This window comes from Betta splendens, chromosome 7 (genome assembly GCF_900634795.4).
Source record: "Betta splendens chromosome 7, fBetSpl5.4, whole genome shotgun sequence".
Lineage (NCBI taxonomy): Eukaryota > Metazoa > Chordata > Actinopteri > Anabantiformes > Osphronemidae > Betta > Betta splendens.
The window spans coordinates 5,872,908-5,885,573 of NC_040887.2; the positions used below are offsets into that span (position 1 = coordinate 5,872,908).

At 47.1% G+C, this 12,666-nt stretch overlaps 1 protein-coding gene across 5 annotated transcripts in view; it reads left to right on the forward strand.

Moving 5' to 3' along the window:
- The window catches only part of rerea (arginine-glutamic acid dipeptide (RE) repeats a), a 107,418-nt gene that overhangs the window by 29,541 nt on the left and 65,211 nt on the right, over nt 1-12,666 (forward strand). The window contains exon 1 of one of the 5 annotated variants that reach the window (XM_029157541.3): nt 342-981. The exons of 2 other annotated variants lie outside the window; for them this stretch is intronic. The gene's annotated coding sequence lies outside the window, so the exon portion shown is untranslated. Of the gene's footprint in view, nt 1-341; nt 982-12,666 lie in introns of those variants that run through there. 2 more of the 5 variants (XM_029157538.3, XM_055510158.1) reach the window with 2 other exon arrangements.

Genomic DNA, 12,666 nt, shown 5'->3' on the forward strand with positions numbered 1-12,666 from the left:
TTATTGTTCGCAGTCACCTTCCCATAAGCGCTATCATTGATCGGCCGATGATCGCTCGGGCCACTTTGGCTGCGGCGCATGTCGCTTCCTGATGCAAGCAAACACGCGCTCTGTGCACGCAGCGTGTCCCTGCGGGGCTGCCATCAGTCAGCAGCCCCATTGACGCCCCCCCCCCCCCTCCTCCAACAGCACCACCACCTCCACCCTTTTGTCCCTGACGATTATTTGAATCCAGTCCATGTTTTTGTTTCGCTCGGATTTTTTTTTTCTTCTTTGAGTGGTCGGGGTAATTCTCCTTCACTAGTGTCTGGATAAAGAAAGACTAGGTCAGCCATGTGGATGCGTCTGTTGAACAGCTGAAGAGGAGGAGGAGGAGGGGAGGGGGGATTTACAGAGACGGAGGGAGCGACTGAGAGCGTGGAGTGTGTGTGAGCGCGCGCGCGCGTGTCTGCGCACACTCAGGGAAGCGAGCGAGAGAGAGAGAGAGAGAGAGAGAGAAGAGCGGGGAGAGAGAGCATGTGTGTGTGTGGAAAAAGGAAGCGGAGCCTGTAAACGGCGAACTCACTGGTTTCCTACCCCTCGAAACAACTAACAGCGCCGTGATACTTTTCATGTGGACACTATCATCGACAGCGGCGGCAACACGGCGAACGGGACCATGAGCGGTGTCGAGGGGGGGCTCGGTAGCGCGCTGTGTTCGCTCGGCGGTTTCGGACGTGAAGAGTCTCGGTAAATTGAAACCGTCTTTCGTTGAAGCAAGTGCTCGCCCGAGCCCCTCCGCGCGCGGACAGCGGCTGGTTCCACGAGCACCGGGAGGATAAAAGTGTCCGCTCTCGCTCGGCTTCGTCCGGGTTCTGGGGCTTCTGGGACCGGGCCCGGCTGACTCGCCGTTGAAGTTCGTTGGGTCATCTCGGGCAAGACTCGCGTTTTGAACTTGTTTGCAGCAGTCTGTGGGACTCCCGAGAATCAGCAGACTGGCGGGTGAGTAGTTGAATAAAAAAAAATGCAGGATGGTCGTGGCTGGAGGAGGAGGGGGGGGGGGCAGACACAAGGGGAGCAACGTGAGCGATTAAAAAACGGAATTAAGGAAGCAGCGGTGATTAAATGGCACTTACTCTTTGAGCTAAAAGCGTCCCGGTTCTGTGTGTGACCGAAGTAGGAAGCGCGTGTGACCTCCAGTCAGATGTTGTCGAGGGCTGAAAGTTGCATTGTTGTAAAACTTGTGTGCCTCTGAACTGTGCAGCAGACCCCCGAGCAAACTCCGTGACCCGCTCGCCCTGTTACTGGGTCTGTGTGTGTGAAACAAAAAGACGCATTTACTGTAACCCAGAAACGCACATCAAAGCCGTCAGCAGCGCTCGTGCATTTGAGCAATAAATCAATTTCGAGGAAAGGCGAAAAAGTTGCACTTTGACGGGGAAAATGTTGAAATAGATATTGATGAGTCAGTGGCACATAAAAGTGAGGTGTGGGGTTTCCCCACGTTTCAGATGGAGGATTGGGTGTTGGATTTACTGCCTTGCTCAAGTCATAAATTGATTATTGGACTGTGATAATGGAACGTAGTTATGTGTTTTTGAAGGAAGGTGGACCTGGCTGAACTAGTTGCAAACTGTTGAAGGACCATCAAATTAGCTTGACTTCCCCCCGTCAGCACCCCAGAGGCTGTGAACTCTGGCCCAAGCACATGCAGCTCTCGCTGAGGGGGGATGTGAGGGGTGAGGTTTGTGCCTGTTGTTAAAAAGAGCAAAGGGGGCTGGCGGGGGGTGGGGGGGTCTGTGTGTTCAGGAGGGGGGCCGGCTTACCATTTGAAAGCAGACTACAGTTATTTGTCTGAAACGCAGCTTATCTAATGTTTTTCAGATAAAGCGGGGGGAGGGCGGGGGGTTGTTGACTTAAATCACTGTAAAATTGCTCATGGTAAGTATCTTGTGACTTAAATCTGAAGCTGATTCCACAGGGTACGTGACCGCATAAGCACAAAGAGCGCTTCATCCCTGAAACAAGATTCAAGTCGAGGTTGGAGGAAGCAGTGATTACCTTCGGTCTTTGCTTTATGAGAACATTCCTCTCGTGCATTCTACTGCTTGTGCTTTTTTTATGTTTGAATTGTGTGACTGCACAGACTCAGATGTTCCTTTACTGATTGTGAGACGCTAATCTTCACCAGGCGCAGCTTCACGTTTCAGGTTCTGGCCGTGAACTAGCGCTAGATGTGATTAATACGCCCGGCTGAGACAACTGTGCACGGGTTCAACTAAACATTGTTGGGACCTTTTAAGCCGAGGCTTTAAAAGTCATGCGAGTACGTGTCATTATATGTCACAAGCTGCAATTACAGTTAAAAATTTAACCGTGCTTGTGTTTGTAGGTGTGTCTGTTCAGTTTAGAGAAAACGGCCAGCTGCTTCTCCCCAAACTGAAATGTCGTTTCTGTTTTCAGCGTTGGCAGATGCAACGTAAAGACTTGACGCATAACAGGCCACTTCCCCATTATCGATGATTCTCTCTTTTGTCTCGGCCCGTTGGCTAAAAATACGGCGCCTTAAATTAGGTAGGGTTTGAGCGACCCAGTCAGTCGTATGTAGGTGACCCTGAGGGTTCTGGGGGGAAAAAAACTCACGTTACTCACTTCTGTTTCAAGTAACAAATGCTTTTCTAGTTCCAGTCCACACTTTGGGGAAAAAACATGGTCGTCTTCAAATGGAGCTTTTTGAAATTTAGCCGTTTTTAAGTGGCATTCCCCTTTACTTCCTCAGAGGTTAGGATATCAATCTAGTTTCACTACTTGTGGATAGACAGAGAGGGAGGGAGGGAGGGATGGAGGAAGTGGTCAGGCCTCCTAATGGAGCTGCAGACAACAGCCCCAGTTGTCTGCAGTGTTGGATTTGTATGGAAGGAAAGCACTGAGCGTTTGAGAGCGAGGCTGCTATCAGAGTAAAGTGTAGTCGCCTAAATCTTAATTATGTACATGCTGCCTTACTGCTGTCAGTATCATTTCACATGATCTTTATTTGCAGCGCTTCATGCTAGTGTTTGTGGGAAATGAAATCTGATGTGCAATTTGATCTGGGCCTGAGTCTGCAGTCTGTGTTGTTGATTCATGTAAACCAAGGGAAGCATAGTAGCAGTGTGAGTCACCCACGTCCATAAACACAAGCCTCGCTGACAAGGTACAGAGATCTAGTAAACATTCAGCTCACACACGGGCGTCTGCATGAGTGTCACCTCTGAGGAATCTGAGGGGTGGTATCCAGATCAAAGAGGCTGCTTCTGACCATACAGAGAGAGAGATGCTTCATAGAGTGAGGCTGTAACGGCTGTCTGGCTGCTCAGCGGCAGCAGAATGTTTGACAGGGCATTGGAAAAACGTTATTTAATCTGCTCGCATGATGGCCCTCACTGGAATTGCACCACACTGCGAATCTGCCCCCCCCCATCCCCTCCTTGTGTCAGAATGATGGCAGTTGCTAGTTTGTAGAAAAACATTCAGAGCTTGTTGTGTGCTGTTTTTCTGCCCTGTGATGTAATACATGTGATACAAGAGCCGTTGTATTTGTAACGAGTTGTATTTGATGCCGTGTTGCCAATGTTGTTTCTAACGAGAATTACTCAACTGTATTCCATTGTAGTTAAATGACCCAGTTATTGTAATAAGCTACATGAATGGAAACCGATGTTGGTGAGAGGCTAATCAGATAAACGTAGGTAAATTCAACCATCTGAATGTATCTTGACGACACAGATCTCTGCTGTCACTTGAAGCTACCCTCCCACTTTTGACCCTAATAATGCACAAAAGGCCGCCTTGTCATAAATCCAGGTGGAAAATCAGCAAGTAGTCACAGCTCTCAGACAATTGTTGGCATTTCCATGTCCCAGCACAGAAGCAGACCTATGGTTTAAGGGCAATAATAAATCTTGTCTTGTTGATTCTTCTGACTGGTTTCTAAATGTAGCCAGCTATCTTTGCACTTCCTGACCTATTGTCCTTGCAGAGAGTGGTGCACCATGTATTATTGACTCATTTAGAATACATTAGCCACAGAATCACACAGTACTCAGGAAACAGTGGTTGCACTGTGAAGGAGGCAGTACCCTCTGGTGGGTGACTACTGAAACAGAGTGATAAAGGACTGGAGAGATACTTTGATCATTCATAGAAAATTTCATCTAATTTGTTGTGTGCACATAGGGAAGTACAGATATCTTTAATTAACATAAACCTCAGGAGCAAAAGATGAGTGAGAAATTGGGATAATTGAAAATGGGTCCTATCTGCTCGCTCCCCTTTCTGCCTGTACATCCTTAAAGCAGCTGAGCCCGTCAGAGGGCACTTTCACACATGTTAAGTGGGGGGACATCTGGTCTTGTTAATTCAGGACGTGGTTATAAAGTGGAATGGCGGTCCCTTCAGGGCTGCGCGCTCCCAACACCGTCAGATGGAGTCTGTGTCCTCCCTGTTGACTGTCCCACTGACACCAGCGCTGACACTTCACCAAGAACATCCTCGCAGTCCTGATGGGATGCTTTAAATACAGGGAACGGTTTCCAGGAGGCGAGGTAGCAGCGGATAAGCCGTATCATAACGTATTACCAGGAATCACAATGAGGCCGTATAATGCGCCTAAACAGCTGATTTGAAGTCAGCAACCTGTGTCTATAAAGTGTATATGTTATTATGATGAGTGCGCTGTAAGTGTACTGCAGTATAACTTCCCAGCATTCCCTGAAATGGCAGAAAATAATCAAGTGACAGCAGCGGGCTAACATTCAAGCTAGCGTTCGCATCCTGTTTTAGCGAGTAAACATTTAATGCGTTTAAATGTATCACAGCTTTATTTATGCATAGAATCTGCTGTTAAATCGGAATTATACATTAGCCAATGAATAATGCATTAGTGCCATTCCTTAATGATTACTTGCCAGGCAGCGAATGGTAATATTTGCTGATAAATTTACCCATTGATCTTGCTCGTGTTTAACCAGCCTTGCAGAGATGGTGTTTGCACCATTTTGTGTTTACGGGTGTTATTTGTTCGTCGAGAATGCATTAAAGGCGTCGTCGTCTTTTTCTAACAAGATGTCCTGAAAAATGACAATTTAGCCCGAAGGAAGGAATTAAAAGCAAATCTGGACCTAATCTGTATTTCTTTGACACGTGTGGACACACGAGCGTGTGTAGTGTTAGATCTCAGGTCTCTCTGGTTCTTTTATATGTGAGTAATGTCTTTGTTTGCGTGTTATCACCATTCTAGGTGGTTAATCTTAGACCTCGACGGATCAATGTCCAATTACAGTTTTCGTTTTTCGTGGGTTGTAACCATTATTCAGCGGAGAGCTTGTTTTTAAGACTAGGAGCCAAATCAGTTACCTCTTGAGGAAGGCTGTCTTTTGGTGCAGCGTCTTTGTTGCTGCTGCTCTTAACAGTCACACCAGTTAAAGCGTAGATGGGACACAGATTATTACGCACGCAGAGTCTATCATGAGCCTTGAAGCAAAGCCCGTTTCAGCGCATATATTGCTTGTGTTCACAATGAGAAAATATTGACTTGTTGTCACTCACTCATTTGATTACTTGTGTGGGTGATTCTGCTTTTCATTTGTCGCCCTGGCAACGTAAGTGGGAAAACACTGCACCATGCATTTTTTCCCCCCAGTAACAAAGCGCTAGAGCGTTGCAGACTATCACATGTGGAAAACCTCTCTCTAAGCAAGAATACGCGTCTTCATCACTTGCAGTGCATCACTGGCACTTGTCAGCTGAGCTGGCATCCACCAAAAGCAGCATCTGACAGCGTCCCTCGCTGCAGAACGTGCAGCTCTCTGAGAGCGATGTTCAACTGTTCTCCGCTGTGATTTTAAATACCAGATTGTATCTGTATACGTACAGTATAGTGTAGCCTGTGCAGTGTTGGCAAGTATTTGTTTTGTTTTGTTGTAAGAGCAGCATCTTGGTCTGGTGCTGTGTGTAAGCCAGGTCATAATGAGAGGACCTTGCATTTAATCCAGCAGGATTCATCAGCGCCTCCTTCTCCAAAAAATAATGAGATAGACAGGAAGAGCAGCCCCAGGCTACATGTAGGGAGATGATCTCTCTGAACCGGCAAATCATTCCTGTTTTTTATGCTAAAAAGACAAGTTAATGACTGTTCTTGATGTGTGTCAGTGCTTTAAGTTAACTAGCATTAATTCACAGGAAGATCTAATGAGCTTGATTGTCAAGCTGAGTCGAGGCAGTCGGTGAGCGGCTTGCGCTCGGGTGGGGGTGGCGGAGTAATTGTTTTTACTGGCGCTGATTCTCTCTGGAAAGGATGACTGCACAATCCAGATATGTAAACAAGAAGAAACTGAAAGGCAGTATGTTAATACCTTGTCTGTTTCCTCTCGATCAACCTCCGTTTTGAAATGAAATTTTTCTAAGCTCTGCCCAAACACTCCGGATTCAGATTGGCAGCGGTGGCTGTTTTACGAACGCGTGTTTGCTCAACTAAGCATTTCAAACATGTAAATCATATGTGGAAAATGGAGATCTTGAGGAAATCATTAACTGTGACAGCGCGCCGTAAAACGCGGAGAGGGAGAGTTAAAGACAACAGATGCTCAAACGATTTGATCCTGCTTATTGGAGCATGACAGATATGTAGTGCAGGCTAGAATTTCAATACATTTCTAGTAGCCAATGATGTTTTCCTTGCTAATGCCCTGTCAGTCATCTGTTCCCCAGAACCGTATTGTATTTGTTCAATGTTAATGCGGTTTATTTAAGCTTTACATTTGTCTGTTTGCTCAAGCCTCGTGTCGCCCTCTGTACATGGACGTCCTCCACAGGACAGGAAACCAACAGCCACCTCTCAGGTTTCATGGAGAACAAAGCTGCCCCGGCCGTGTGCCAGGTAATAGAGGAAGGGCCGCCATGATGAAGTGATCTGACTCCATTGTTCTGATAAAGATCGACTTAAGACCCACCAGGAACCGGGGAAGTTTGCAAACACCCGGCGTTCGGGGGGTTAGTGCCTGAGTCAGCGTCAGGGCCGGATTGGACATCTGTCTCCCAGTGATCTATAACGCCTCCAATCCCTCCCACATGCCGCCTGCTTTGGCACCGGAGCAGCACACCGGTTGCTGTAGTGCGCCCAGCCACCCACCGCACTGGCTTATCTCACTAGCATAACAAACAGCGGGCTAACAAAGGGATAGAAAGCAGTAGGACACGCGGCAACACAGGACCTCAAGAGCACCGTGCCATTGTAACGCCTCTTCAAAATGGAGGCCTTTGTTTTTGAGATTGTTAAGGCAGACATCATAGCAAGGTGGAGGCACAGCTTTTCATCCTCAAACACTCACTCGTTCTCACTCACTCAGCCTGTTGTCAGTGACGCGATTCTCCGCCTGATAGAGCTTCAGAGGCAGTTATTCCTCCAGGACCGTCGTTGAGGCTTTTCTACAGCTCTGCCATGCACTGATTAAAGGGACACACTTGTAGATGATCCTTTTTTTTTAAACAGATCTGTGTTGAGGCAGAAAGTGAGGGAGGGTTTTTGCATGGCTACCACCTTGGCAATGATCTGTTACCGTAAGAGAAATATTTAATGACAAGGTGGTGGAAATGGAGCTGTTACAGACTGCTGGTGAGCAATGACGCTTCTATTTAGAGCCCATACTGTTCCATAAACCCGTGGCATTGGTAGACAGCCCAAGGTTATTAGTGCGGTGTGAGAGCGCGGTGTGTGTTTGTGGGTTACTGAAGTTCCCAGTCATATCTCGCTGCAGCGATACGAAGGCGAGAAATGCACTCAGCCTTGTATCGAGCCCTCACTCACGATCCCATGATGGATTAGAGGTGTGTGTGTGTGTGTGTGTGTGTGTGTGTGTGTGTGTGTGTGTGTGTGTGTGTGTGTGTGTGTGTGTGTGTGTGTGTGTGTGTGTGTGTGTGTGTGTGTGTGTGTGTGTGTGTGCGTGTGCCGCGGTGGCAGTTGCACTATATTTAATGCACGACAGCAGTTCTGTTCATGTGCATCACACAAACAGATGTGTGTATTGTCCTTCTACCTCCTGAGTTGTGGCTCTGTTTCAGTCCACGTGCGCTTTCGCCTCCCGGGTTGTTTGATGACGTTTAAGTCATGCAAAATTGATTGCGACGCTTTGCATAGATGCCTGCTGCAATGAAGCCGTCACAGTGTAAAGACAGTTCTTCCTACGCTGACTCTTCTAACCTTGAGTAAACCTTGATACAGCCGTGCCCCCCTGAGTTTACAGTAGGATTATAAAGTGAATACTCTATTAGGACTTGAATGTTACAGCATGACTCATTTAAGCACTGATCCGGGATTCGCTTGAATCATCTTGTTAACTCATTACATTTTGCTGTGGCAAAAGCAATTACCTCTAGCTTTGAAGTACCTTGTTTTGGTCACACTGTGGCTCTTATGTATTTCGGCGCTTCCAAAGCCACGTGTCGTCCAATCAGTCCAGTGACTGGCATGTGCTAACATCTTACCCTCCGTGTTGGAAGTAGGTGGGTAAACACAGCGCAGTCCTTGAAGCACTTCCCATCCCTGCTATTGGATTACCAGCTGCCTTTCTGGGCCTCATCTGCAGAGATGAGTGCCAAGATCAATGGAGCTCTTAGTGCAAAGCTAATTCGATCAAGACTGGCTTAGCTACTGCTGATCAGAGGTTTTTTTTTTTTTTTTTTTTCCTTTTTGACGTAAAACAAAAACTTAATCAAGTGAAGGCCGTGTCCAATACTCTGTATTTTCAGCCACTCCAACTCCCATAGACATCAATTAGGAGGCATTTCATATTCATTATTGAATTGTTGAGCTGGCCTGCTGAGAAGAGGTGTGGAGATGGAAGCAGCGAACTGCTGCGTAAAGTGATCCGGCCAGTTCTGCTGAGCGTAGCAGGAATGCTGCCTTTTCTCCGGCAGCGCAACTGGCATCATAAATAAGCTAAGAGCATGTTTTGAGAGGGGTGAGGTGTCTCCTGCTCTGATGGTGAGCAGAGAGAGGGTTGAAGGGCATATTGACCCTCTTGTTCTGGAAAGCAAAAAGCAGATTCCTCAGTGCCCCCTTGTTCCCCATTAATTATTGTTTGATGCTAATAAAGGACATGTTATGAAACATAATTATTCATTGCAGCATTTCCCCGTGATGAGCCTTGTTTTTTTTTTTTTGTCCCCTCCCCGTCGCGAGGAAGCTGCTGAGGCTGTCAATGGACGACAGCGCAGGCAAAGCTGCGCCTCAGTATTTTAAGGAGGGAGCAAAAGGGAGCAGGGTGAAGGGCGCCATTTGCCCGAGTGATATATATAAGGGGAGACGGCAATATATGTAAGGAGCTGCTGAAAGAAAGATAGAAGGTCAAGGCATATTACACTCCAGCCATTTATTGGCTGAGCACATAGTCTGACCTGAGCTGCAAATACATTTGCTCAGCAGCAGCATTTTTTATTTTTATAAATCTGTGTATGTGTTGGTGTGTCAATGGCCTACACATTTTCCAATGACACGTGTGTGTGTGCACACAGATGAATGCTGCACTGTAGTAAATATGCTCTCAGTGGCTTTTTATACACTCATACATGCAGTGGGAAGCTGTTTTAACAAGACTGGCACTCGACAAACCTGCCCTCCTCGGTTTCCACCAAGAGGCTGCAGCGGCGTGAGCAGCAGAGGCTGATCCCCGGTGTGAGGGCCCAGCGTACGTCTGGATTAAAGCAGGATGAGGTAACAGTTGACAGGTTGCTTCACGCCAGCACCATGTTTTTTTTCTGGTGCGCTTACTCGGCTAAAAAGCAAAAAAAAAAAATTATTTATGTGTGTTCCCTAAATGTTAGGTGTGTGGTAACGGCGCAGGCAGGGGAAGGTAGTATTTTCATTGTCATTAATGGTCTAGTGAGAGACGTCTGTGAGGCTGCCACGGTCAAAGCCTAACATTAACATTCCACGAATATCTGAGGCTTATTCACAGCAACCCAGCCTCGCAGCCCGCGCACTTCACCTTTGCTTTGAGAAAGACATCTGGCAGCCCGGGCTGCGTCGGCCGCTGTTTTTTAATGCCACTGTTGTTCCCCGGCGAAGGGCGCAGTGTTTTATCCAATGTCTTGCAGTTTTTAGGCGTTTGGGAGGTGGAAATATGCGGTTTGAGCTTGCTGGAGGCGCAGCACACTATCGGTTAGGGATCAAGTCTCCATTTCACACATGAAAAGGCAGCGTTAATCTGTGGATCACTACTGTACACTGTAATATCCAGCCTCTATTCATATATTTTCCCAAAAGCCTATTGTTCCAGGCTCCTACTGTTAATGTTTTTTGAAGGTGTTTTCACTTTGTAGCTTCTATGTATTTTTAGGTAAAGGCCTTGGGGATAGTTGTAATCCAGATAGCAAAGCATAAAGGCTCACTCCTTCAGGCTCTTTAAAATAATTGTAAGTGTTTGCAACGTGTGTGTGTGCGTGTATGTGTGTGTGTGGCCTGTGTGTGACACTAAAATGCCACCGCTGTAAGAGACCCAGTCCCAGCCACTGCATGTTTTATGAGCTGTCCTCAAAGGATATGGAGGCTCTGAGCTCTGATTCTGCTTGTTCCAGCAGCGTTTGCATCCTGGCTGCTTCCCCTCTGGCCGTTTTCTCTTTTTTTTTTTTTTTGATGAGGTAGAGGAACTGTATCTAGAATTGGGCAATATTTACAACACAGCCAGTCTGTGGATATAGTTAAAGCAGCATGACTGCATGGAGGCCTCATGATTCCCATTATTATGCAGCGTGGAGGGTGCATTCCCCTCTGCCGAGGATCACTGGCCTGCATGACTGCGATGGTGGAGGACAGGGCTGACGCCACGCTGAATATTCCACTCCCCCCCCCACCCAGTCGCCTCCCCCGCTGGCTGCCTTCTGAAGGCGTCCTCTTCCTTGAGCAAACAGAGCTGAAGAGCCTTCACCGACGGTGTCTGTCTGCGGCGCTTACTGCTGACTCGTGAGTTACAGCTCTCGTTGCGCGAAGGCTGAAATTAGCATGGAAGCCAGTAAACACGTGGGGATGTTAGGCTCCGAAGACGAACCCTTTGTTTCGTTTAATTCGTAATGGCAGTTGACGGTGTTGGTTTGTTGGGTGGCGGTTGGTGGTTAAGGGGGAGGTGTTTGCATATGAAATAATAGCCCTTCCTAATTAGAGGTAATACCATCTTGCGGTATCTAGAGGTGGAGGTGTTTTTTGGCTCGGATCATTCCAAATGTTGAATGGGGGGATTGTTCTCCCCCCCCCCCATCCCCGCCCCGACCATCTGCTCAGAGATTGAGCCGAGTTTTCCAGCACACGGTTAAATAATTTAGCGTTGTGTACTGACCTAATGGCTTTGTTTTGGTGAGCTGTTTTTATAGATGTCCTCAGTGCCCCTGTTGGCCTGCCATGTCCGTCTGGGACCTCAAAGCCGTCTTCACTGTCACTCTAATCTATTTATGTTGGTTTTTCCTCTGCGTTGGCACGTCACTCTTGCGTGGCATAGTCATTAAAGTGGCTGGGAGATGTAGGGCAGCCGTATGAATACATTTCCCCTCGCACTCATCCAGCCCAGCACTTTGCATCGAGCTGAGCGATGGCGTGATTAAGCTGATGGGCATATTTGGGAGGAAGAGTGGGGATGTTTGATTGCAGAATATCAGCGGAAGTGGTTCAGTGCTCCGATATGAAAATCTCAAGTCCAATCAAACAAAAGGCAAAATCACATTATTTTTCCCCCCACTTATATTTTTCTGATTGCGGAAATGTAGTGTAACTCGTCGCCTCCTCCTCCTGATACAGCTTTCCTTCATTTCACAGATATTCACTTAAAGAGGCGTTTAAAGATATTTTTCACCTCAGCCTTAAATAAGTCCCTAGTGTGTATTTATGCGGGTCCTGAACTCGGCTTTACCTTTGGGTACATTTCTATTACATCAGCATAGGTCACCCAAAAATGGAATCATCAGTGCCTCTCACTAGACATCCCATCAATTCAAGTTAATACCATTACAAAAAGCAACTCTGAGATCTATAGGGAAACCCAATTAAAAGTCACATCCATAATAGTCATGTCCGATGCCACATACTCACATTCTCCTGCTTCTCTTATCAGTGACACACTAGCAGAGGTCCTTCACTGACCTGCTTACAATTACATTTCTCAAGGGTGCCTAATTTAGAGAAAAGGGGAAGGGTGACAATGGGCAACCGTGGCATTTCCCCCGGGAGCGGTGTCAAAACGTGACGCCTTGTGAAGCAGTCAGAGCCGCTGAAATGGCCTTCAGCGTCTCTCCACACTGACAAACATAGCTGGCAGAGAGGTACTGTGTCTTGAAGTAGCTGGTATTAGGCTGCAAAATGAAGTCCTGCTCACAGACCCTGTAGATAATGGACAGCTTGGGCTGTGGAGCGGCCCCCTCAGGGCTATTTGGAGCTCTCTCGGAGAGCACACAAACAGGGACTAGGGGAGGATTTAGACTTATTTCAGCGATGGACTAGAGGCTTAGACCCTGTGGAGGACACAGTCTGATCCTTACTTCTGTGGCTGAAAGTACCTTTGGACTCAATATGCTTGGCTGTTTATCGGTTTGTCTTAAATAAAGCGTTGAGCTCACTTTTCAGCCTATGGAGGTGATGAGGCTCGTCTGTAAAAGTCTTTCATTGTT